Genomic DNA, 24,799 nt, shown 5'->3' with positions numbered 1-24,799 from the left:
TTGCCCCGGAGGGAGTCCCATTGCAGGGGTGGCACTTGCTTCCAAGTAATCATGCAGAGATGTGCACAACTCGCAATGTATTCAAAGGGCCCCCTCGGTGTGTACAAGCGTACAGACACACACACACACACACACACACACACACACACTGGTGTGGTGTGTCTATGAGTCAGTGATAGCGCAGTAGTTAGAGAGCTGGACTAGGTCTGGGAGAGCTCACAGGGTGGTTCTTGGGCCAGTCACAGTATCTCTGCCTAACCTAATTCACAGGGTTGTTGTAAGGATAAAGTGGGGAGGAGGAGGAGGTAAGCCAGCTGGAGCTCCTTGCAGGAAAGATGAGATACAAGAAGAAGAAGAAGAGGAGGAGGAGGAGGAGTTTGGATATCCCGCTTTATCACTACCTGAAGGAGTCTCAAAGCAGCTAACATTCTCCTTTCCCTTCCTCCCCCACAACAAACACTCTGTGAGGTGAGTGGGGCAGAGAGACTTCAGAGAAGTGTGAGTGGCCCAAGGTCACCCAGCAGCTGCAGGTGGAGGAGCAGGGAAGCGAAGCCGGTTCCCCAGATTACGAGTCCACCGCTCTTAACCACTACACCACACTGGCTCATATAAATGTTAACAGTAATAATAATAATAATATCCAAGACAATAAATGCCACATGTTCCCTTTTGTCTTTACTGTTGAGTGGAAAACGACAAAAACAAGCAGCTCTGAGGAAGAAAAGGTCGGCCCCACAGCAGCCTATTCTCACCCACATCCAGATTCCAACACAGTCCTGGAATAATCTCCTGTACAGGAACTGCTGCAGAATTCAAAGAGGCTCCCCCTCGCCCATAGAAAGAATGGTTGTCAAACGCACCATCCAGGTCCCATGACGAAGCCTCAGCTTTCCTGCTCCACCAAAAGGCTCATTGGGGAGAGGTTGCCGTTGCTGCTGCCGCTGGCCAGTCGCGGTCTTGCTCCTTGTGTAGACCTGTCCTTTTCTGAATGCCAGAGTTCTTGCCCGTTCCCTCCCACCTTGTAGGTTACAGGGCGGTGGACTGGATAAGGCCCCTTGAACATGGCAGGGCACGGGTGGGATCAGGTGGGGAGCCTGGTGGGCCAAGGGGGCTGGGCTGCCCACCTTCCCCTCTGGCAATACGGGGCAGCGAGGAGGGGGAGGAGAGAGTTTCGGGTGCTCAGCCAGAGGGACTCCGAAAGCTCCCTTGCTCACAGCGCCATGGAGCCCGCAGCGGACTTGGCCTCTGCCTGGCGGACAGCGGCAGGAAGCGTGCTTTCGCAGAACCTCTTCTGGGACCGCAGGAGGGGCGTCTGGGTCTCGCCGTCTTGGCAGGCCCTGCGCTTCATGCAGCGGAACGTATGCTGGGTCCAGCAGTAAACGGCGCAGTTCAGGAGGCCCTGGGATGACGCCGTCAGAGCCTAGGAGAGAGATGGGGAGACAGGCAGGGTCAGTGGCTGCACTAGAACTGGAGAGCAGCAAAATTCCAGTTGAAGCAGAGGAATCCAGCGGTGCCATTTCAGTCAGCTCTTCCCCCCCCCTCAAGACCATGAGGTCTAGCACCTTAATTTACTTTTTTGGGGAAGGAACACAACGCAGCAGTAAAGCCCTTGATCCGCATGCTGAAGGTCTTGCGTTCGAAACCTGGCACCTCCAGGTAGGTGTGGGAAGGACCCTTGCCTGAAAGCTACTGGTCCAACTCCATGAAATACCGTATTTTTCGCTCTATAGGATGCACAGGGCCATAGGACGCACTGGACCATAGGAGGAGGAGAACAGGGGGGGGGATTCTCCCCCTCTCTGCTCAGCGCCCCTACAGCAAAGCGGCAGGATAAACGGAGCCCCTTCCATTTCTCCTTCCGTTTCACTGAACTTTTCACTGAGTCTTGCTCTCCCAGCTTCAGCAAAAGGAAGCCAAAGCCTTGGGAGTGCATCGTGAGGTCCCGCTGCGCTCCAAAGGCTTCAGGGATAGCCACCTGAAGCCTTTGCAGCGCAGCAGGAACGCGTGCTGCACTCCAAAGGCTTCGGGTTCCTTTCGCTGACCGACCCCTCTCGCTCTCCAGGCTTCGGCAAAAGCAACGCGAAGCCTCCAGAGCGCGGGGGTAGCTCTCCCTCTGCGTTGCTATCGCTGAAGCCAAGGAGCCTGCATTCGCTCCATAGGACGCACACACATGTCCCCTTAATTTTTGGAGGGGAAAAATTTTGCAGATTGTTATCAGCCGTGACTCCCGCTAATTGATTTACGAACCTCGATTAGCGATTTATGGCTGCCCGGCACGCTTCCGCTCCTGCTCTCCGTCACGGCTGAGCAGAGTTTCGCACAGCGGTGTAAACTGTCACGTAGTTTTGGCTCAGCTTCCAGACAAACACATAGAGTCCAGTTTGTCTATTTACAGCTCTTTATTCCAACATTTCTCAGGAATTTCCAGGACTATTTTCAGCCATCACAAAACTGCATCTTTTCCCCACAAAGTACAGAGTGGGACTGGCAACTTTGCCCCTAGCTCCTCCCGAGCTTCTAAAATTGACGTCAGAATGGTGTGGCATCATGGGAAAAACTTAACTCGTTAAGTTCCAACTCCAACACCCCCCTTTGCCGCACCTTCTGACAAGACCCTTTTGAGTTCAACACCTTTCCCTTTGCCTTGTGCTCCTTCCCAGCATCTTTCCCAGGCACCTGTTGAACCCCTTCAACACTCCCAGAATCACACTGTGCGAACCTGGCCCACGCACTTGTCGCTTGGTACCTTTCTGGTGGAATGCCTTTTGTTGCGCGACTTGACCTTCTGGGCACAAACTCAGATGTTACCTCTGACTCACTGCCACCAGGACCTGTGTCCTCAGCCTCACGGGATTCCCCTTCTGACTTAAAACGTTTTCGAATCCTCTCCATTACACTCACAGGAGAACTGGGCTCGCTTTTGGGTGTTCTCTTAACCTGTGGAGAAACCCACCCCTGTGCTTGACCATCATCAGCATCCTGGTCTCCAGCAACAGGCTCCGCCTCTGACTCTCCTTCCTCACTTTCTTCCTCCCTTTCCTCCCCCTCAGAATCTTCCTGTTCTGAATCAGAGAGACATTCTGAAAGAACATCACGCTTGACAGCAGGTTGTGACTTTTTATCCTGCTCATAGAACTCAGCGTGCTTGCTGATCAGTAACTTACTCTGATCACCTGATGGAAATGCAAACCTCCATGCACTTGCTGTTGGCTCATACCCACAGAAGATCATTTTCCGGAACTTGGATCCATCTGGCCCCTGCAACTCAGCAGGTACTGACACAGACGCATGCGATCCAAACCTGCGCAAAAAATGAATCTGGGGTTTCCTGCCATGCAACAACCCAAACGGTGTGTCCCCTACCATGGAATTGTAGGTGCGATTCCAGGTGAAGCTCACATACTTGATTGCCTCCAGCCAAAACCTTGGAGGTAACCCAGAATCTTTCAGCAACACCTGTGCAGTTTTAACCAGAGCCTGACACTTGAGCTCTGCCTCTCCTCTCTGATTGGGTGCAGTCACTGTGTGACGTATTCCTTTCTTGCGAAAGTACTTCTGCAAAGCAGAACCTGTAAACTCAGCTCCTCTGTCACTTGTGACAGCTAGCACTTTGGTGGAAAACCTTACTTCTACTTCCTCAATCCAACGTTTGATCAGCTGTGCTGCATCATCCTTGGATTTGAGACCATGAGTCCAGGAATTCTGTGTAAAATTATCCTGCATCGAGAGCAGAAACCTTGACCCTCCCAGACTTGGTTCTTTTACAGGACCCAACAAATCTATGTGAATCAGTTCAAAAGGCCTAGTGGTTATCCTCTCAATCTTTGGATAACTGCATCCTTTTACCTTTGCCAGCTTGCAAGTTTCACAACTTACAGCTTGTCCACATTCTGAGATCTTACACCCTTTAGAAACTTCTGGCAGCACCTGTAGTTCTTCTAGAGAACTGTGGGCTGTTCGTGTATGCCAAGCATGAACACATTCATCATGATTGGGAATTGTAGCACGCAGTGCTTGTGCTTTCTCAACCTTCCCATCACCCTCCAGAGACGTTTTAAGAATGAAGAGATCATTCTGCCCCTTTTTAACCTTGGCAAGCATCCTCCCTCCTTTGGAGATTGTGCACACATCATCCTGAAAACAAACCTTAAATCCCTTTTTCAGTAAATAAGGCACAGATAAAAGACAGTGGTGCATCCCAGGAACGGTACAACACTCCAGCGTTTCCTGTAAAACAGCAAAATTCAAATTTACAACATTTTTTATATTTCCTTTCTGTCCATTTGCAAACAGCACAGTTTTCCCGGCAGGAATTGCCGTGCAGTTCCACCTCTCGACAGCAGGTGTCTCTGGAATCAAATTGCGATTAGCTGCAGAGTCAATAACAAAGTTTAGCTCTGACCCACAGCTGTCTTCAGACAAAGCCAGACTAGCTGTTATCTGATACGTCTCCTCACGTTGTTTACCACGTCCTCCTCTTGCGTTCCCATGCTGGCCTGCTCTCCCAGACTGGTTCCCATGGAAACCCGACTGATTTCCATGATAGGTGTCCTTGAAGCCTTCCTGTCCAGCTGCCCTCGCTTTCTGCGGGCAGTCTCTTTTCAAATGACTGTGAGATCCACACACGTAGCACCGACGAGCTGCAAAAGCCTGAACAAAGCTCTCATCTTGCTTCGCCCCCCCCCCCTTTTTCCCGGTGGAGCTACCTGCACCAGACTTGCTCTCCCTGAGCCGTCTCTCCTGTTCGTCAGCCAAGCGTCCTGTGACGTACGCCAAAGTCAGATCCTGCGGACTCATAGATTCCAAAGTTAGACATAAATTGTCATAACTTTTGTCCAGAGAGCTTAGCAAAATATAAACCTTCAATTCATCTGTAAAGTTCACCTGCAACAGCCACAGTTCATTAAACACAGAGAGCATCTCTGTAACATGCTGTCTTATGTCCCCACCTGGACGCAGCTTCATTTCAAACAAACGCCTGGTGGTGTGGATTTTAGCACCAGCCGTGGTCCTGTGGTGCACTCTTTCAAGAGCAGCATAAGCTTCATGCGCAGTTTCCAAACCCTCCACATGGGGCAACTCTGAACCCTCCAGACTGAGCACTATAGCTCCCAGGGCTTTCTGGTTTCTTCTCTGCGAAGCATGCGCATCTGCAATTACTGCTGCTGCAGCTCCGGCGGCTGGTTGAGGCAGTGGAGGCCTTAAGACCGCGTCCCACAGACCCTTGGCTACCAGCCAGGCCTTCAGCTTTCTGCTCCATTCTCCCCAATTTTGGCCGTTTAACTTTTCGAAAGGCACGGAGAATGAATCATGGCCGTCCGCCATCTCCTTCCGTTCTCCCAAGGGGCCCCAAGCTGTACTTACATAAGCACCAGCTCCTCTGGCTTCTGTCCCTGGTGAAACTACGCCTTGCTGTTTTCAGTTTTCAGCAACACAGGCACTTTCTGCGTCTTTCAGCTTGCTTGTTTGCTTTTGCCTCCGTCTCTTGCCGTCTCTGCTCGACACCGCAGATTTTACAGCTCCCGGCAGACTCCCCCGTGACAGGTTTACAAGCGATGATTAAAGGTTTCCCATAACCTTTTGCAGATTGTTATCAGCCGTGACTCCCGCTAATTGATTTACGAACCTCGATTAGCGATTTATGGCTGCCCGGCACGCTTCCGCTCCTGCTCTCCGTCACGGCTGAGCAGAGTTTCGCACAGCGGTGTAAACTGTCACGTAGTTTTGGCTCAGCTTCCAGACAAACACATAGAGTCCAGTTTGTCTATTTACAGCTCTTTATTCCAACATTTCTCAGGAATTTCCAGGACTATTTTCAGCCATCACAAAACTGCATCTTTTCCCCACAAAGTACAGAGTGGGACTGGCAACTTTGCCCCTAGCTCCTCCCGAGCTTCTAAAATTGACGTCAGAATGGTGTGGCATCATGGGAAAAACTTAACTCGTTAAGTTCCAACTCCAACAAAAAAGTGCGTTCTATAGAGTGAAAAATACGGTACTTTGCTTTCATGTTGAGGCCTAGTCCGTTTCCAGCCTCTCTGGAGTCTCCTATCCTCACTGTTGCTGCTGCTTACTGTGCTGTTCTTCGGCTATTGCCCTGTTTTGCTCCCTTAAATGTATTCCGTCTCCTTATCCACATCTTTAAACAGACAAAAAGGCCTCCTCTGAAATTGTTTGCTTCAGCCCCCCCCCTTTCGTACCTTCTGCATTCGAAACAAGGTACTTTGCCGCTGCCCCTCCCCAATATAAATCTTTGACATGAAATAGCATGAATACTGCCCACGGCTCTCCTCGGGTTGTCTTGGACCTGTTGCTCATCCTCTCAGCCTGACATACCTCACAGGGTTGGCGTGAGAATAAAATGGCAACACAGGGAGGGGGGACAGTGTAGATTGTCATCGGAGAAGATACGGGGGTAGAAATCCCATAAACCGAGTGGCCCCAAAGAGCAGCCACCTTCACCCCCCCCAAAAAAGATCCCCATTTGCTTTTCAGAAGGAGCATCCAGTGCCATTTTGAAAGACGAGTAGAATCTGCAACAAAATGTTGCAGCGGGGTTCAGCACACTGCAGCCCCTTTCGCCTCCCCTCTTGGAAAAGGCCTAGTTAAGCATGACAATTCCATTTCCTTCTCCATCCTGTTTTTTCTATAAAAAAACAAACCCACCTGCGCAAAAGCAAAAGTCGATCAGCATTGTGTAGCTCCTGAACACGCTCAGTACACTTGCCCCGTCCCATGAAATTTCAGGGCCCAAACCTGGGAGGAGGAGGGGGTGCTGGTGATTATCTCTGCCCTCCCTCCCACCACGGAGCCCTGAAGATGGAAAGAGGGGGAAGTGGAGGCGGGCAGGACCCTACAAGCCTAGGCAAGAAGTTCTAGCCAGCTTGCGCAGGGCTGAAGCGAACAAGCTGCATGCAGAGTTGTCTTCAGAAAAAATCGTTTTTAAAAAAGGCACTCTCACCAGGCTGTAGATGACAGGCAAACCTGTTCTGTCTTCCCTGGGCTGTTTTAGCATTCCCCTACCCCAACATAATGGGGTTAAACCACAGAGCCTAGAACTTGCCGATCAGAAGGTTGGCGGTTCAAATCCCCGCGACGGGGTAAACTGTTAGGATATTTCCGTTCCACCTTAAAAGGGAGCAGGCTTCGTAAGTAACAGAGTCTGCGCATGTCCTGTTCACAGGATGTTTATGTTTGCTATTCCTTTCGATTTCAGCCGGTCAGAGACGCTGACTGAGAACGGTCATGTTTTTCTTTGTTCTGTTCAACGCTAAATAAAGTCTGAAAAAATATGCTCTTCTGCGGTGCAAGCTTTCTGGCTGTGTTTTCTGCTGATAAAGAACAGTGTGCACAAGCCTCGGAATGCAGCCAATCTATTTCTTTTCTTTTTTTCTTTTTTTAAAAATATTTTTATTGCATTTTTTCCAGATAAAGATACACAGTCAGATATACAAAGAAACAAGAACAACAAGAAAAGAAAAAGAAAAAGAATATATCATTTCAAAGCTTCTTTCAGTCTTGTACCGGACTTCCCCACATCTCCCTCACCGTGCATTCTTAACAATAAAAATATCAGCAAATTATAACCTTGTTTCATGCGTTTCTTTTGTACTTTCCAATTATTGCATTTTAAGTTTAAATTACTTAATACTAATTTACTCTGAAGACAAATATGATGTTATTTTAAACATTTAAACATTAATCCTTTCATTAATGTAACTTAGTTTCATATATCATCCACTCTCTTTGCTGGAGCTAACCTTTCCAAATCATGCGGATTCTTATAGTTCATATAACTTATAAAATTTTTGCAAATAGTCCTTAAATTTTTTCCAATCCTCCTCCATTGCTTCTTCTCCCAAATCTCGGATCCTGGCAGTCATCTCGGCCAATTCCATATAGTCCATCAGTTGCGTCTGCCACTCTTTCAGTGTGGGTAAATCTTGAGTCTTCCAATGTTTTGCAATAAGAATTCTTGCTGCTATAGTTGCATACATAAAAAACGTTCTATCCTTCTTTAACACCTTTTGGCCGACAATGCCCAAGAGAAAGGCCTCTGGTTTCTTAGGAAAGGTGTACTTAAACACCTTTTTTAACTCATTGTAGATAATTTCCCAGAAGGCCTTCACTTTTGGACAGGTCCACCACAGGTGAAAGAATGTCCCTTCAGCCTCCTTACATTTCCAGCATTTATTATCAGACAAATGATATATCTTAGCAAGCTTGACTGGGGTCATGTACCACCTGTATATCATTTTCATAATGTTTTCTTTCAGGGCATTACATGCCGTAAATTTCATACCGGTGGTCCATAACCTTTCCCAGTCTTCAAACATAATGTTGTACCCAATGTCTTGAGCCCATTTTATCATGGCTGATTTAACTGTCTCATCCTGAGTGTTCCATTTAAGCAGCAAGTTATACATTCTCGAAAGTACCTTAGTCTTTGGTTCTAACAATTCTGTCTCTAGTTTCGATTTTTCCACCTGGAATCCTGTTTTTTTGTCCAACTTAAAAACCTCTTGAATTTGAGCATAATGAAACCAATCTTGCATCTTATTCTTTAGTTTTTCATAGCTCTGTAACCTCCAGTTATCTCCAATTTTTTCTACTATTTCCCCATATTTCGGCCAACCGGCCTCCATATTGGGTTTTTTTCGGGCCTTAGCCTCCACTGGTGATAACCACCTCGGGGTCTTACTCTCTAATAAGTCTTTATATTTTGTCCACACCATAAATATTGCTTTTCTAACAATATGGTTTTTGAACATTTTGTGAGTCTTTACCTTGTCGTACCACAAATATGCATGCCATCCTAACGAGTTATTAAACCCTTCCAGATCTAGGACATCCGTGTTCTCTAAGAGCATCCAATCTTTCATCCAGCAGAAGGCTGCAGCTTCATAATATAACCTTAAGTCTGGCAGGGCAAACCCCCCTCTTTCCTTTGCATCTGTTAGTATTCTAAATTTTATTCGGGGCTTTTTGCCCTGCCAAACAAACTGAGGCTTCGTGTCGCTAACTGCTGGATCTGCCTGTCTACGGGAGATCGATGGACGTCCGGCAGCCGGCTTGGGGCCATGATGGACAATATCTACCTGGCAGTTTCCCAACAACAAGGTTTCGGGCCCAGATTCACAGCACCTACAGGAGAGTAAATGCTGCAACAGACTGCGTTTGAGGTACGTGGGAAAAGCGGAAGAAAAGAGGGAAGCTTTTGGCTTTTCTGTTTACCTCGGAAGGAGTCTTTGATCTCTGGCAGGGCTTAATTGGCCTGGGAGCTGCGCCAAAGAGGCTTCGTGATTAATGGCTGCCAAGATAAGGAGTCTCTGAAGTTAAAAAGACTCACGGCTAAAGTAAAAGGCTGGAAATGGAGTTGACCGGAAGCGAATGTGACCCATCAGGCTGAGAGAGGTTCCCCTACCCTTGCCGTGAAGAGTATAGACAGCAACAACAAAGTGCCTTTTCTTTCCTCCGCCCAGGGCTTTCTGGATTCCTCCCCCTGCATCCGATGACCATCACAAACGCCAAAAGAGTGAGGAAAGCACAAGCCCAGCAGGCTGAGAGGGCTGCTCAGGAAGAAGTAAGCCCAGCTCAGAATGAATAAAGAGCAAAGTGTGGGGCTCTCGCTACCAGCTCCTCGAAGGCAGTGCCAGGATGAAGGACCGCCTGTTGTGCAGGAGAAGCGAGCAGACACAGGCTCTGTCTCTGTTTGCAACATGATAGAGCCGCAGCCTTCTTCAGGTTTGGCGACGTGTGGCACTGATTTTTGTGTGTGTGTGTCTTAGAATTCCTGCACAACACGAGGTACGAGGCCCCTAGCAATAAAATTAAAATAAATAACGTGGTTTTGGAAGTAGTTGCTACTGCTGAGTCTTCAAGCTGTATTGTGACGATATGACATGACTGCTTCGGTGGTAATGCAAATTCTTAGCAACTTACACCACTAGGAGGAGCAGGTTTCTTGCAGATAAGAGGAAGCGGCAAGTGGGTCAGAGAGAAAAACGAAACATGACGTGAAATCATTTAATTGGAGTCAGGAAAAGGAATTATAAAAGATGACCAAGAATGGATCAAGCCCCAGTTAGGAAAGAATGTGAAGAGGAGAGACTTTAGCTTTCAAATCTCTATCTGCTGGAAGTCTTTTTCTTAGAGGTAGTGATTGGAGGGAGCGGTTCGGCGGCGCCCAGAGCTGGGACTTTCACCCCTTTCTGTTTCAGCAACTGGTAAAAGTCTAGACGCTCTGTTATTATTTTCTGGAAGACAGATCCACAGAGGAGCTTTCTGTTAGAAATGGAGGCAGCTATTCCATTCCCCCATCCCGCTTCTGCATTGCAGCCACAGTGACAATCTGACTTCCACATGGTTACTTTTACCTGTAAGGACTCTAAAACTTCATCGTCTGTGAGTTCGGCCTGGGGAAACTTGATGCCAGGGGTGCTGTAAGTTGCCTGGATGATTCTGCTCCGAAACCTTTCAAACTTTCAGTGAAAAGAAGGGCGGGGGAATGAAGTGGACAGTGCCTTAGTTCAAAAATTAGAGAATGTCATTCCTTAGAATCAAAGCTAATGCAGTGAGGCAGAGGTCTCTCCCAGGCAACCAGTCTACATTCGTCCTGATACACGTGCACAAAGATCCCGAGTAGGACCATTGCTTATTCTGATTTCTTTGGGAGAAGGTTGAACGACATTGCACCAAGCAGTCCTTATCGCTCACTTTCCAGTGGATATCCCTGTCACTTTCCTTACAGCAAAAGGTCTGGTTTCCCCCCGGAAGTGGGTTTATTGCACAAGAACACCAAATCCACCTGAGTTGCACAATCTGGATTTCCCAGCACGTGACTGAATCGCACCCCTGAAACAGGGACATTCTGGAAGCGGCCAGGATTCTCGGTTACTCATTTGCGAGAGCCATGTTTCATGCCATTTTCAAATTTTTGATTTGTTTCCATCTTTCAAAGAGCACTAGAAACTTCAATTCAGATTTTTATCCATTTAAAATAGCATGGCTTACCCCAAGGAACTCTGGGAAGCAGAAGAGGGGCAAATGGGGTACAGCCCCACAATAAGCAGCTCACCCCCCCCCCACCTGCCTGCCTTCTTGCTTACATCCAGCCCTGTGGATGGCCCTGGCTGTCCAATTCCTTCTCCTTAGCCCTAGCGTTGCCCTTGTGTTGCAGAAAGGAGGATGCAGTCAAAACTAGATCTGGCTCTGCTTGCCACTGGCAGTGGCTGCAGCTGTCACTGGCTCTGGTGCCACGTCCTGCCTCCCCACCAGCTCCAATGGGCACCAACCACCAGACTCTGGGAGCTGCTGCCGTTTTGCAGACCGACAGAATTCAGTTCTGTTCCTGAGGTACTAGGGAAAATACTTTGGGCCTGTGTGTAGACATAAACGTACATTCATAACATTACATGCGCATATGCATGTAAGCATGCAAGCATGCATTCAACAGAGAAGGTCTTGGGTTCAATCCCTGGCAGGTTGCACTGGGCACAAAACTCCTGGAGAGCCTCTGCCAGTCAACATAAACCAGGGTTTCCCAAACTTGGGTCTCCAGCTGTTTTTGGACAACAGCTCCCATCATATCTAGCTAGCAGGACCAGTGGTCAGAGATGATGGGGACTGTAGTTCAAAAACAGCTGGAGATCCAAGTTTGGGAAGCCCTGGTGTAGACATAACTCAGCTAGATGGACCAACAGCCTTTGTTTTAACTGAGTTTAGTAGCATATTTTTGCACTGCTGTGGTGAAGGGTTGATAAGAAATGCAAATGGTAATAACGGTAATAACAAGGACATCATAGCAAGAACAGGGGTGGTAGTAGTGGTTGAAGAAGCCCTGCGATCTGTGGAGAAGATTACCCTGGTACTGATGGTCACCAGAGTGACTCTGGTTTGCACCTCTGCCCGCTGCAAGATCTCCAGCTGCCTCTGCAGGTCGTTCTGCCGGCTCAGCTCGTTCCCAACATGGTGCTGATTCAGTAACAGCTCGGCCTGGAGCCGGTTGACGTTGCTCTGCAAGTCATCAATCATCTGGCTCTTGTCAGTTAGTTTAGATTCCAGATCAGCGAGGTCCTGCGTGGCAGGAGAGGAGAAAGATAGAACTGGTAACTAAGAGTAAGGATGGAGGTTTTGATTTGGTCTGCTTTCTAATGGGAAACTACCTAATTTGCAGTTCCCGGACTAATAAACAAACCGAAACGCAGCTATCCTTTGAAAATCCACACTGCACCGAATTTTTCTCCAGCCAAACACTGTGTGCAACAATAATTGAAATGTGAGAGGAGAGTGCAAAATGGCTGCTGTGGGGGCACGGCATATCAGAAGATGGCTGCTGTCGTGGGACATCTTGGGCCAATCATTATCTCTCAGTCTAACCTACCTCAAAGGTAGGAAAAAAGTGGAGAGAGGGAGACACGTATACAGCACCTTGGGCTCCTTGGAGGACAAGTGGGATAGAAATGTAGTAATTAATAAAGCAAAAAACAAAACAGAATAATGGCTTGAATGTAAGAGAGGCTGAGGCTGTAGAAACAGGAATGGCGCACGAAAAGCTCAGTCTCTTTTGCAGGTGCCTTAGGAATTACAGGCAAGCACACTGGTGCCCATGGGCACCACATTGGAGACCCACAATTAGAACTTAGGAACCTGCTTTGTGGATTCAGTTTGCATTTAGTGGCAAAGCCACCTGATTTGCACTTTCTGCAACAAGAAATGAACTGAAGCACAGTCCAGCCACTGAAATTCACACTTCCCCAAATTTTCCAGTGCAGTTCCACAGACAGGTAAGGTGTGGGGGGAAATGCATACGCTAGGGTGCAGCGCACCTGCAAATGCATATATATGGGGAAATATAATTTTAAAATGCCTCAAATTAGAGGAAAATGCATGCAACAATGGACATATTAGGAGAAATTCAAACGGAAATGCTGAGGAAGTTCATGAGGACTCCCCGCCACCCCCGACACACACAAAAAATGCACAAAAACTGATGTGGAAATGTGGAGAAGACCGGGAAAAATGAGAGAAACCCAAACTGAGATCTTCGCCCTCCCTACTGGCAGGGAGCAGCAACTCACCTGCCTGAGACTGTAATTCTCTCTCTCGATGGAGCCCATCATTTCTTCGTGCTTCCTCTCCTCTCTCAAGTTGCTAAACTAAAATAAAAAGGCAAGCATGAGAAAGGGCTCCCTTGAGTATGTTCACGGCCCGGCGGAAATCCCAGCTGGAAGGTACAGCCCGTAAGAAGACAGGAAGCAGCTTCCTTAGACTCAGCCAGAGCACAGCTGCATCTAACTCAGTATTGCCTTGATTACTTAAACTGCAGAATTCGCTCCCACAGGAGGTAGCGATGGCTGCCAACCAATTATTTAGGGTTAGACCAATTCATGGAGAAGGCTGTCAATGGATCCTAGCCACAATGGCCATGCTCTGCCTCCGTAGTTGGGAGGCAGGAATGCTACTGGAAGACCAGTTGCTGGAAACCACAGGAGGGAAGGAGTGCTCTGGTGGTTTGGGCCCCTGGGAGAAGAGGATGCTGGACAAAATGGACCACCGGCCTGATGCAAGAGCAGGGCCCTTGGGACGTCCTTAGGTCTACTCCCATCTGCCAGCAGCTCTGCAGGATCTCGGGCTGGGGACCTTTCCAGCACTGCCTGGAGATGCTGGGGATTGAACCCAGGAGAATTCTGCTTGCAAAGCGGATGCTCTACCACTAAGCCATGGCAACTTCCTCCAAGTGCCACGTGAACCTCCAGCCAGCCACAGACCTGCCATCTCACCATAAGGCCATGAAGATCTTAGCAGCAAACCTGCTAGAAACATGTAGAGGGAGCAATCCATTCTCTCAGCCCTCTCAGGGACCTAGGAAGTGATCTTAGGCTGAGTCAGACTACTGGTCCAACTAGCTCAGGATTGGCTGCATGAATGCCAGTGGCTGTCCAGGGTTTCTGAGAGGAGGCTGTTCCAAATCCTTATCTGGAGATAGCGGGGATTGAACTGGATACCTTCTCTTTCTCCAGTTAATTTTTATCTATTTTTACAAATCCATAATGAATTAAACAACTTTAAAACAGTGGTACCTCGGGTTACAGATGCTTCAGGTTACAGACTCTGCTAACTCAGAAATAGTACCTCGGGTTAAGAACTTTGCTTCAGGATAAGAACAGAAATTGCGCAGCAGCAGTGGGAGGCCCCATTAGCTAAAGTGGTACCTCAGGTTAAGAACAGTTTCAGGTTAAGAACTGACCTCCAGAACGAATTAAGTTCATAACCCGAGGTATCACTGTACAACTTTTTAAAAAATAAATAAATAATGGCTTCCCAGATGTACCAATAATTAACCCTTATTGCTGCTTATATTTCATAATTATCTCTAATTCACAATTTCCCCCTTTTGTACTTGTCCATTCATTTGTCAATTCCTGCTTGTACACTAGTTAACATTTCCAATGTTATGAAGTGAGGATTGCTCATCCGTTTATCAATCCACATTAACCCATTAATTATTATTTCTGAAACAAAACCTTCATTTCCCTCCATCTGTGTATATAAAAAACTTAATCATTCCCACTCCGTAGTTGTTTTCCATTCGATTCTTAATTTGTAACAAATTCACATCAAATTAATTTGAATTCCCTACATCTTTAAAAGTGTCCTGGAGTGGAGACCTTCCTTACAGAAAGCAGGTGCTCAACCACTGAGAAACGGCCCCCTCCTCACCATCTCATGCATTCAGCTATTTAAGAGCACGCCTTAAAAAATTTAAAGAATTCTCAGCCTTCCCCGCAATCCAAACCCAGCAGAACTGTGTAAACCCCCCAATCAACATACTTTATTAGACATGGCTTCCAGCTGAGCTCCCCGCTCCCTCAGCTCCTTCTGCAATGATTCTCGTTCTGCGTGAGCTTTCCTGAGCTGGGATGCCTGAAAGGATAGCTGCCTTTGCAAGGAAGATATCGCGCCTAGGGAATCAAAAGAAAAGCCCGTGAATGTGATCGAGGCCACCCAGTATGGATCACCAGAAACTCTCCACTAGCATGAACCCTCTGAATTAACAAGAGAGGGACCTGCAAACCAATGTTGCTGTTTTGTTTTTGCCTTCTTGCAGGCATGCTCTCGTCCAATGGACAACCAATCCCAATCCCAGGAAACTCCATTCCATTCCCTGTGCCCTGGTTTTCTTTTCTTTTTCCAATGGGCTACCATGCCCAATCCCAGGAAACTCCATTCCATTTTCCATTCCAACCAACACTCAGCAATCCATGGTTGCTGGGCACGCTCAGCTCTCATTGGGCTCTTGAGGAGGTCACCCGCTTAGGATTCCAAAATGATTGTTTTGCATTTCAACTAACCTCAGGGTTCCACTGAGCATGCTCACAACTCCCTCTTGTTTCTCAGTGGCCTCACCTTAGTTCCATTTCAATCAGTGCCTACAATGTGAGGTTGCCTCCAGAAGGGGTGACACTCTTGGTTCCCCAAGGAAAATATTAGCCAACCCATTTCCATATATATATATATATATATATATATATATATATATATATATAACCATCTCAGCTTTCCAAAGTTACCTGTGGCCATGTCATAATCGAATTTCACTTTCTGCAGCTCGTCGTACAGCTTGTCGTTCATCCTCTGGAACTCGAGAAGCTTGCTAAAAAGGAGCTCCTCTTCCGATTCTTCCGTATGCACTTCTTTGTAAGACCCACTTTCCACACGCATCTCTTCCTCGCCCTCCAAGCGTACCTTTTCCTGTATTTCAGAGTACTGTGCAGAGAGAGCGCAAAGAAAGACTGGGATGCCATAGTAAGGGCATGGGAGAAAGCCAATTTCGTTCGCGTTTTAACAGGAAACTACCCAATCCGTACTTCTCAAAGCAACACGTGAGCTGGAACACAATTAGCCTTTGAAATCTGCACTTCTCCAAATTTTGTACTGCAGCTCTCCAAGCAAGAAAAGCATGCAAAATATGCACACCCTAAGGAGAAGATTTGCATAGAAATGCATACCTTACTGAAAACAGCATTCAAAAATGCATTATAGTAGGGGAAACTGCATTCCCCCCCCCCCCAAAAAAGGGTATATTAGGAGAAATCCACACTAAAATACTGGTGAATTCTCATGAGAATTTAGGGGTTGTTGGGGTTTTTTTTCCCTTCAAAAGTGCAAATTGCTGTAGAAATGTGCAGAACCAAATTTACAACTGGAAAATGAGGAAACTGGCCTCTGCTAGGTTCCTCTGCTCAAACATTTCCCCTTCCTCCTCCATTTTCCCTGCCTGGATTAGACCTTTTACTCACCAACGAGGCAGAACTTTAGGGTACAGGTCCTGGGACCCCACAGAGTGAGCAGATGGGCCCCCGTTAAACGCAGCAGCAGGTCGGACCACATTTGGAAGTAAGCAAAGTGATGAGGATGACTTAGGCACATAAAACCTTTCTTAAACCAAGCCAGAAGCTTGCTCCACTTTGTTCAGCATTGTCTACATGGACTGGCAGCACCTCAAGAGGGTGACCTGGAGACACTGGGGATTGAACCTTCTAAAGGAATAGGGTCCTTAAGACCAGAGTCTAAAACCACCTAACTTCCCCACTGCTGATTCTGACCCTGATAAGGAGGGTGCCAGCCAGGTCAGTTTGGACACTAGAGAATGAGGTCTTGCTGTGGCCTGGGGGAAAGGCAGGATAGCAAGGGAAAGGGACTCCCAAGGGCCAGGTAGGCAATCGTGGGGGCCACAACTGAACCACAGGTCAAAGGGTGCCCATCTCTAGCTTGGGGAGGGGGCAGGGTTCTGCCCAGCCCCATAGACATTCTGTACTTCTGCAAATCTTTGTGTGTTCCCCATACCTGCAGAAACTTTTCCTCTTTTGTGTGGACGGTGCTGTTTCGGCTCTATGGACACCAGAGCTTGGGAAACGAATTTGCTACAAGTGTAGACAAATTTCTCCCCGACTGGCCTTTGGGCTCACCTCTTTCTCTAGCTGCTCCAGTTCATTCTGATCCTTCAGCAGCGTCTTGCTAAGGTGAGCCATCTTGGAATCCACCTGTTTATCTGTCTGGGCCAGCTCCAATTTCAACCGCTCCACTTCCTGCCGAAATTCTTCCGGGATGCTCTTCTGCTTCATAAGGACCGGCAGAGAGACACCTCGCCTGCGCAGGTTTGGGTCACTCACTTGCACCGTAAGTTTTTCTTCCGGTTCCTTTTAAGGAGAGGGATAAAAGATTCAGAAGGCGATGAAGCTGGAAAGTGAGGGCGCAGCCCTCCAGTAACTTGGGGAAATGCTGCTAGAACTTGCAAGGTTATCTCAGAACTGTTGTAGGAAATACTGGGCACAGAGGATGCAAAGCATAGGAAGCATAGGGACTCTGCCTGCCATTGACTCTGGCTGTGCCTGCCACTGGCTTTGGCGCCACCTACTGTTGGCCTCCAGGCCTACCAATCCCTATAGGCACCAGCCACCACTGAGGGCGAATCCACCAAGCATATCTCCAAGCATTTGCCATTAGCACAGAGGCTGTGCATTCACTTGCCCTGCTCTCCCTTTAGTTGGATTGCAAAGTAAGAGCCCCTGGCACATATAGAGGCTTACAGAATTACACACAGACAGCCAATGTAGTGTCGTGTGGTTCGGGATCCTTCTTTTCATAGAACTGCAGAGTTGCAAGGGACCTCGTGAGTCATCTAGTCCAACCCTCCGCAATGCAGGAATCAGAGAATCATAGAATTGTAGGGTTGGAAGGGACCATGGGGATTATCCAGTCCAACACCCTGCAATGAGGTAGCTGCCAGTGGTCCCCCATGGCTCGTATCCACTAGGAGCCTCTCTGTCTTCAGTGCCTTGGATCCCATTTTTGTGGCGCTCCCTTCCGGTTGAGGTCAGGCAGGCCTGTTGAATGTCCAGTGCTTCCTGAATTTTTTCTTTTCCAAAGATTATCTCAGCAGGTTGTTCAAGTGAACGCTGATTTCATAGTTTTAACTCACATTTAGTCTTACTGTATAGCGGTTAAGCGACATGCAAATTGTTGAAATGAAAATTTAAAAAACAGTGGTTCATGTGCCAAACTAGGACCCGGGAGACCCGGGTTCAGATCCCCACTTGGGTGTGAAGCCTGCTAGTTAACCTTGAGCTAGCCTCAGCCTCTCAGCTTAACCTACCACGCAGGGCTGTTGTGAGAGTAAAATGTGGAGCAGGGGAGAACCACGTATACGCCAATCTCAGCTCCTTAGAGGAAAAGCAGGACAGAAAGGCAGTAAATGAATAAACAGAGAAGAAGGACTGGGCCAACCTTCTGGGCGGGTCTCTCCACTGGGGCGAGCTCACCCCCCTGCTGGGCCTGCTCCAGCTGCTTCTGCATCACTTCCAGCTCCTCCCGGAGGACTGAGATCACGTCATCCTTGCGGACGAGTTCCGCTTCCATCTTTTGCAAAGTTGTATCCTGGGGGGTGGGGGGGGGGGAGATATGGGAACAGCCAGGTTGAGACCTCAAAGACACTTCCTACAGTTGCATGACATGGGTGCCCCACCAGGGCAATAAACACTTTGTCCATTTACATGGCAAGGGTGGGGAACCTCAGGTTACAGGCCAAATGCAGCCGCCCAGGCTGCTCTTCCTGGCCCTTGCAGCACTCCTCGGCCATTCCCCCTTACTGGCCCTTCTCTATGCCCTCCTTGAGAGTTTCTGCCTGGCTGGAAGGTGCTCCAGAGCTCGGTTCATGCCTCTTACTTGCCTTGGCAGAGTATGGAGAAATGGATGCTTCTGTATAGAAGCCCTGCTGGAATGTAGGCTGCTGTGCAAAGGGAAAGAGCTGCACCCGCTGCCCTGCCTACTTTTCACCTCCGGCTGTGCCCCCTGCTGGCATGCGGGCCCCGCAGAAGGCTCTCCACAAGGGAATGTGGCCTCGAGCTGAAAACGGGTGCCCTTGACTGTTATATGGGGTAGGGAGGGAAGATAGCCATGTTCAGATACAAGGAAGACTACTGATGTAGCCCAATATTTTTTACTCTGACAGGCAGACAATCTCCAGGAGCCAGAGATCTTTCCATCAGCTGTATGTTCCCAAGCCCCAATTCATCATGCCGACTTGGGTCTATAAAGGCCCGTGTAGTTCAGGACCCCTATATCTTTCAGAGCGCTTCTCCTGGTGTTGAACCTACTCAGATCCATTGACCTGGACCAGAAGGCCCACTTTCGGGTGCCTCCCTGGAAGGGCACGTAGTGGAAATTGTAGAACTGTATATGCTTTGATAAATAGCCTACACATGGTATAAAAACCTGTAACTACAGAAGGATAGCTCTATTACTCTGGCTGTATTAAGGTTTGTCTGATGGAGAGCAGGCTCCAATATGGCAGGCATGCTTTCCGCCTGAGAACGGGCTTAGTTTCCATGCACCTGTAAAACTAAGGTGAGGGCATGGCTCTATATAAGCCTGCGTAATTCATAGGCTTGCAGTTTCCACTTTTGCGTTCTCCCCAGAGGCTGCTGCTGTGACCAAGTAAAGTTGCCTTAAACATCACAACAGTGTGGTTATACTGAAGCACTCCACTACAGGCATGAGACCCCCCATGTTCAGCATCCAGGGTACCAGGATGGGCCTGGCCAGTGCCAGTGCTTTCCAGTAAGCCTTGCACGGCCCAGTTCCCTGCTTCCTTTCCTCTGCCAAGCTGCTTTGACAGTTACATCCTTACCTTTTCCTGCAGCAGACTGATGTACCATGGGATTCTGCTTCCTTTGCGGGTTTGGCTTTTCAGGTAGACGTCGCCTGTGAAGCCCTCGGTGAAACTTTCCCACTTAGGCAACGCAGACATGCTCTGAGTAGATGAGGCTGGACAATCTGTGCGCGCAATGGCAACGGAGTGGAGGAGAGAAAGGCACCGTCAAGGTAGTGTTATGGATCATCTCCGACGCTAGTCCTGAATCTGCTGGGATGCGACTGAAACCCACACGGGTCTAGCAATCGTCTGGAAGCACCCAGGGTGCCATGGGCAATAGTGGAGCCCTTTAACGATACATTTAATACATTGCCATTATAAAAAGAAGGATGTCCTGGGATGTAGCACATCGGAAGGCTAGAAATCGTCCAGCTCAGTTGCCTGAAAAGAGGCGAGTTATAGCAGCTGAAACGAAAGCACTGCAGTTTTGTTTAAGCATAGCAAAAGCTGCCTGCCCCACACCCCTTCCTGCATAGTCCTGAGATGTAAACTCCGGTTTGCAGCAGGAAGGGGAGGGGAGGGGAGGGATCTGTGTGGGAACCAGCAAGTCAGACAAAGGCACTCACATCTGAGGCAGCTCTTTGACTCAAAGATATCTGGTCTCTGAAGTACAGTGGTGCCTCGCAAGACGAAATTAATTCGTTCCGCAAGTTTTTTCTTCTTGCGAGTTTTTCATCTTGCGAAGCACGGTTTCCCATAGGAATGCATTGAAAATCAATTAATGCGTTCCTATGGAAACCGATTGCCAGGCTGGCGGTGTGGAGAAGGGCTTTTCTCCTCACCGCAAGCCTTCAGGACAGGTACGGGAACAGAGGGGAAGGGGCGCAGCGCTTCTCCTCTGTTCCCGGGGCTTGCGGTGGGAGGAGGGTTTTTCCTCCCCACCGCCAACATTCAGAACAGCATTCTGAATGTTGGCGTTGGGAAGGAAAACCCTCCTCCCACCGCAAGTCTTCAGGACAGCCATCCAAAGGCTGGCGCGGGGAGAAGGGCTTTCCGCCCCACCGCCAGCCTTCGGAGGAGCCTTCCGAAGGCTGGCGCGGGGAGAAGGGCTTTTCTCCCCACCGCCAGCCTTCGGAGGAGGCTTCCGAAGGCCTGGCGCGGGGAGAAGGGCTTTCCGCCCCACCGCCAGCCTTCAGAGCAGCCTTCCGAAGGCTGGCGCGGGGAGAAGGGCTTTCCTCCCCACCGCCAGCCTTCGGAGGAGCCTTCCGAAGGCTGGCGCGGGGAGAAGGGCTTTCCTCCACACCGCCAGCCTTCGGAGGAGCCTTCCGAAGGCTGGCTCGGGGAGAAGGGCTTTTCTCCCCACCGCCAGCCTTCGGAGGAGCTTTCCGAAGGCTGGCGCGGGGAGAAGGGCTTTTCTCCCCACCGCCAGCCTTCGGAGGAGCCTTCCGAAGGCTGGCACGGGGAGAAGGGCTTTCCGCCCCACCGCCAGCCTTCGGAGCAGCCTTCCGAAGGCTGGCGCGGGGAGAAGGGCTTTTCTCCCCACCGCCAGCCTTCGGAGGAGCCTTCCGAAGGCTGGCGCGGGGAGAAGGGCTTTCCACCCCACCGCCAGCCTTCGGAGGAGGTCCGAGGACAGTGGGGAAGACGCTGCGCTTCCCCGCTGTCCCGGAGATTTCCCTATGAGCTTTCGTCTTGCGAAGGAAGCTCATAGGGAAATTCGTTTTGCGAAGCGCCTCCAAAACGGAAAACCCTTTCGTCTAGCGGGTTTTCCGTCTTGCGAGGCGTTCGTCTTGCGGGGCACCACTGTATCAAGTTCCGTTCTTCCAAGGAGAGCTGAGAGGACAGACTTATGGTGCTGATGTTGCAAGGCAGGTGGCCTTTGGTTATCTCATTCCCTGCAAGGAGAAGGGGGAGGAGGAGGAGGAGGAGGAGGAGGAGGAAGGAGACGGTTACATGGGTCTTTCACACACACAGTGCATGGAAATCGCCAATAATGGAGGCACCACTTTTTCAGTTTAGACAGCATGCAGCATGCAGCAAAACAAAACCTTCAGCTCTCAGCAGGTTGTTGGATGATCACAACTCCCCTCTTCCCTGACCACTGGCCATGATAGTTGAGGCTGGTGGGAACTGAAGTCCAGCAACATCCTGGAGGACCACTGGTTCTCATGCCCACCCGAAGAGACATTTTGGACGTGAGAAGATTATGGAAGGGGGCAGGTTAGGGTTACAACAGCACTTAGCAAGCTCAGGAGTCGGTTATCTGGAATGTACGTCAACATCCTGACAGTTCAAGTAAGATTTTCTTGAGTTCAGTTAGGATGCCTTCTTGATTGATGATGGATGGAAAGGTGCTCATGAAAGTACTTTGATGACTGCTTGCGCCTAGCTACTGCACACATCTCACCTGCTTGAGTGCAGCCCCCAGAGCAGGGTGGGGAACCTTTTTCATCCCAAGGGCCACATTTCCTTTTCAGCAACCTTCTGGGGGGCCACATGCTAGTGGTGGGTGAGGCCAGAGGCAAAACTGGGTGGAGCAATAAATTTAAACTTTTGCGGTAGACTAGTCTCTATAGGCACCCCCCCCACCTCTCTCTATCCTTCCTGTGTGTTGACGAGGGTGGAGTGTAGGACTAGGGCAGAGTTTCCCAAACTTGGGCCTCCAACTGTTTTTGGACTACAATTCCCATCGTCCTTGACCACTGGTCCTGCTAGCTAGGGAAAGGAAAGGAGATGTTAGCAGAGTACAATGATGCATCTCAGCCAGACAAAAGCACACATGCAGGTACACAGCAGGGGTGTGGGCTGTGAACAGGATGTAGCCTGGAGAGAGTCCCCAAGGCCCAAAAGAGAGGCTTGAAGGGCCATCTTTGGTGCTGGGCTGAGGTTCCCCATCTCTGCACCACAGAAAAACACAGCCCATTGCTCCACCTAACTCTGGGATGAGGAACCTGCTGCCTTCCGTATGTTGTTGGGCTCCCAGCTCCCACCACTACTTACCATTGGCCATGCTGGCTGGGGGCTGATGGGAGTTGCAGCCCAGCAGTGCCTGGATGGAGAACCATAGGTTGGGGAAAGCTGTCCTCCAGCCCACTACACCACCCTGGTCTCCCACAGAGACTGCCTCTTCCTCTTGAGCCTTACCAAGGTCAGATGTTGAAGTAGCTCTGTGGCAGTAGCTGGGGCACCCAGGGCGCATGAGGAAGGATTTCCACAGTTCCTCCACCTCGGGCATGTAGGGAGACCTTGTAGGGCTCGCCAGCTGTTCCTTAGCCTGGGGAAGGAGAGGAATTGAGGGTGCAAAGGAGACGAAAAAGGAGGCACCACATCGGCAACCTCTGCTGTTAACGGCATCATGCACTGAGCAGGCAGGGCTGGACTAAATGATGTCCAGGGCCCTTTCAAATTCGTGCTAGGATTCTGCTTGTATCAAGGCTTTGCCTACCTGCTTCTCATAGTACTCCCTCACTGCTTGGCCTGCTTTGCTGGAGATGGTTTTGCCGCTGGATGGAGGAGTCCACACCGGATTGTTCTGCTGTGACTGCTGCCGCTGCTTCCGTTTGCTCATTTCCTGCAGCACTGTGAAGCTCTTCCTCATCAAGGTGTCGCGTTCCTCCATGAGGGCAGCGGCTCAGTTGCTCCCGTTGCAACAAAGGGGTAAAGAGTTTAAAAGCCCGTTATGAGAAAAAGAGACCTTCTTATTGTCAGATGGGGTATATAGGACTGAACAAAGACTTGGTTTACAAGCTATAAGGAACACCATATCAGATAAAACCACAGCGGTCCTTGCCACTAAACTCTGCCAATTTGTCCTTACCCACAACAACTTCAAATTCGGTGATGACCTGTTTCTGCAGATCAGCGGCACAGCAATGGGCACCCGCATGGCCCCACAGTATGCCAACATCTTCATGGCAGATTTAGAACAACGTTTTCTGAACTCCTACCCACTCAAACCTCTCTTGTACCTGCGATACATTGACGATATTTTTATCATCTGGACACATGGTCAACAGACCCTGGACACCTTTCACCAGAAATTTAATGATTTTCACCCCACAATCAACCTTACAATGAATCAATCTATGCAAGAAATACATTTTTTGGACACTACTATAAAAATACAGGATGGGCGCATAGACACCACCTTATACCGCAAACCAACTGACCGACAAACATATCTACATGCCTCTAGCTACCATCCCAAACATACCAAACAGTCCATTGTATATAGCCAGGCACTACGTTACAGCCGCATCTGTTCAAATTCTACAGACAGAGACTCTCACCTAAGGGATCTACAGCAAACCTTCTCAGAACTAAAATACCCAGCAGATGAAGTTAGACAACAGATCAACAGAGCCAGACTGATACCCAGAGAGAACTTGCTGCAAGACAGACCCAAAAAAGAAAATAACAGAACACCTCTAGTCATCACATACAGCTCCCAAGTTAAAACAGTACAACGCATCATCAGAGATCTACAACCTCTCCTGGACAATGACAGTTCTCTTTCTCAAGCTCTGGGAGGAAGACCTTTCATTGCCTACAGACAGCCACCCAATCTTAAACAACTCCTAACCCACAATAATACTACAACCAGACTTAACACAGACACTGGCACCAGAGCCTGCAATAAACCCAGATGCCAACTTTGCTGCCACATACACCCGGACAACACCATTACTGGCCCCAACAACATCACACATACCATCTCGGGACTATTTAATTGCTCATCGTCTAACATTGTGTATGCCATCAAATGCCAACAGTGTCCTTCAGCTCTCTATATTGGACAAACAGGCCAAACCTTACGCCAAAGAATAAACGGACATAAATCTGACATCAAGAATCACAGAACAGAGAAACCAGTAGGAGAACACTTCAATCTCCCAGGACATTCTATACAAGATCTCAAAGTAGCTGTTTTACTACAAAGGAATTTCAGAAATAGACTGGAAAGAGAAGCTGCTGAATTACAACTCATTACCAAACTTAAAACCATGAAAAGACCTGGACTGAACAAAGACATTGGATTCTTATCTCACTATACATAACTAAACCATTTCTCACCTTCCCACCCCTTGCCTTTTCCTGTAAGACCTATTACAGTCGTTAAGAGTCGTCAAGAGGCTCTCTCAGCTATCT

General features: G+C 48.9%; 2 protein-coding genes and 1 pseudogene across 14 annotated transcripts in view; 1 reads left to right on the top strand and 2 right to left on the bottom strand.

The window, feature by feature from the left end:
• Positions 1 to 24,799, top strand: part of LOC308588810 (uncharacterized protein) — a 218,927-nt gene that overhangs the window by 18,567 nt on the left and 175,561 nt on the right. The gene's annotated exons all lie outside the window — the stretch shown is intronic.
• Positions 1 to 24,799, bottom strand: part of LOC308588706 (uncharacterized protein) — a 196,808-nt gene that overhangs the window by 86,514 nt on the left and 85,495 nt on the right. The gene's annotated exons all lie outside the window — the stretch shown is intronic.
• LOC308588822 (coiled-coil domain-containing protein 27-like) lies at positions 10,027 to 23,303 on the bottom strand (annotated as a pseudogene). Its single transcript, XR_014013523.1, has 12 exons — positions 23,097 to 23,303; positions 22,796 to 22,925; positions 21,453 to 21,546; positions 20,281 to 20,315; positions 19,691 to 19,836; positions 18,289 to 18,438; positions 16,971 to 17,201; positions 15,573 to 15,768; positions 14,833 to 14,963; positions 13,080 to 13,157; positions 11,863 to 12,075; positions 10,027 to 10,481 (listed from the first exon to the last, which is right to left on the bottom strand). The product of XR_014013523.1 is annotated as a coiled-coil domain-containing protein 27-like (transcript).

Source organism: Podarcis bocagei, assembly GCF_964188305.1.
Source record: "Podarcis bocagei genome assembly, chromosome: 6".
Lineage (NCBI taxonomy): Eukaryota > Metazoa > Chordata > Lepidosauria > Squamata > Lacertidae > Podarcis > Podarcis bocagei.
This window is presented reverse-complemented; position numbering and strand designations above follow the sequence as displayed.